Source organism: Psammomys obesus, unplaced genomic scaffold (assembly GCF_907164565.1).
Source record: "Psammomys obesus unplaced genomic scaffold, mPsaObe1.curated_primary_1811, whole genome shotgun sequence".
Lineage (NCBI taxonomy): Eukaryota > Metazoa > Chordata > Mammalia > Rodentia > Muridae > Psammomys > Psammomys obesus.
Window position 1 is genome coordinate 8,870,453 of NW_026585644.1, and position 2,348 is coordinate 8,872,800.

A 2,348-nucleotide genomic window follows, 5' to 3' on the forward strand; every position below is an offset into this window, starting at 1 on the left:
AACCAAAAGAAAACATTATTATGAATTACCAAGTCTGAAATTAAAAATGTTACATGGACACATTTCAAATATAGACCCAGAATATATTCATAATCTCCTTGCAAAATTTTTCTTTTAGCAGCTAATTAACCTGCACAGCTAACAGTGAGAAAGAGGAAAGTCCTGGTTTTGTTTTGTTGTTTTGTTTGGTTTGGTTTTAACGTACAGCTAGAACTCTCACACTTTTGGCATGCATGGAATACAGCACAGTCGCGAACAGACACTCAGGAAAGATAAATAAACCTAAGGTGTCTGGAGAAGTCGCTTCCAAATGCTCTGGCTTCAGCCTTCGCCTGGGGTGCTCAGCTGCGGAGGTCTGGTACTGCTGCGGAACAGACAGGTAAAACACATACCTTCCCACAGTAGCTTTAGATAGGTCCTCAGATTCTCCCAGGCAGTCGGCATACAAATAAAATATTTTTTACTTTTTGTGCACCTTACTTATTTCAACTCCTTGTGCTGAACAAGAGTACCAATGGGTGCCTCCTGACAGGAAGTGGTTAGTGAGCTTTGGAGCTTTGTTCCTCTTCTTATAAGGCGAAGCACCTGGGCATTCGCATTTGGAAATGATGCTAGGCAGGGCACGGGAGTACAGGCCTGTAATCCCAGCATTGGCAGGCGGAGTTAGGTGGATCAGTATGAGTTCGAGGCTAGCCAAGGCTACACAGAGAAACCTTGTCTCGGAACAAAAGAATAGAAATGATGCTGTCCCCAGGTTTTCTACAAATCCCTGTATCATATAGCACCATCGCCCTTCATTCTCCAGTGCGCTGAGAGGGTTTTTAGTGTGCATGTGTTTTTATAATAAACGAGTGTTAAATTATAGCAAACATTTTTTGTCTACATCTAAAAGAATAGGTAAAGGTTTTTGCTTACCTGAATTATTTATTATTTATAGATTTTCAGATGTGAAGCCACCTTGCATTTCTAAAGTAAATCTGTCTTGGCAGTGAGGTGCTGTCCTATCGGCACACTGCTAGATTCCCTGGAAAATGTCTCGTAAAAAATACTGGCCTCCGATTTCCTTTCCTTGTTAGTCTTGGCTAATGGTGTGGACAATAATGCCTTCTCTTCATTTTTCTTCTTCTTCTTCTTTTTTTTTTAATCTGTAAGACCTATCCAGACACCTCCTTTTGTATTTCAGATATTAATAGATTTATATTCTCTTATTTTCTCTATCCATTTCCCCAGAGGAAATTATCTCTTCAGACAATTGAATTTTACCTCAAACATTTCAAACTATTTCGTTCTTTATTTTCTTTTATTTATTGGGGCGTAACTGTTTCTTTCAATCTATTGCAGTGAGAGTTTTACATTTATGAGGGGAACAACAGACTAAGGGTAATATGAGGAGGACATGGAGAAAATTGGGAAGTGTCTTTACTTGAGGGCAGGGTGGGAAGTTAACACAGGTTTGAGAAACCTCAAGTTGTTGGTCAGAAAATCCCTCAAGACCCCCCAAACCATACAGGTTACTGCTGTTGCCCTTGTCCCCGAGCTGGGACACCTGTGATCCACAGCAATGACCAGCAGGACATGCTGTCCCTAATGGTGCAGTAGTGGCAGTATCTTGGCAGTAACCAACAGCTCTCTGATTGGACTTCAGGCCTGATCAACAGGAGAGCAACCATCTCCAGTACAAGAATTGTAGCCACCAACCCAGGGTTCCTGCGGCCATGGAGCTTACAGAAGGACCTGTGTCACCCCTTGAACACACAAGTCTAACTCCTAACTGCTTGGTTACACTGTTTGGCCCATATTTTAATAAGTTTGTTTGTCTTATTAAGTTTTAAGTGTTGTTACAGTTGGTGTCTTAGATTTCTTGGTGCCTATCCTACAGTGCTACTGGGAGCTGGTGGAACTTTTAAGAAGTGGGGCTTAGTAGAAAGAAGTCAGGTTGCTGGGGGATTCAGCTGTCACTGGGACCCTGGCTCCTTTGTGTTTCATCTTGCTTCCTGGTTGCCTTGAGGTGAGAGGCTTTTCTCCTCCACACACATTCCAGCATGACACACTGTCTTCCCATAGGCTAACTACAATTGAGCCTGTTATACTGCCTTCTCATAGGCACACACCTTTAATCCTACCACTCAGGAGGAAGAGGCAGGTGGATTTCTGTGATTTTGAAGCTGGCCAGGTCTACAGAATGATTCCTAGACTGCCAAGTTACATGGAGAAACTAATTGTTTTGAAAGAGAAAGAGAAAAAGAGAGAGAGAGAGAGGAAGGAAGGAAGGAAGGAAGGAAGGAAGGAAGGAAGGAAGGCAGGAAGGAAGGAAGGAAGGAAGGAAGGAAGGAAGGAAGGAAGGAAGG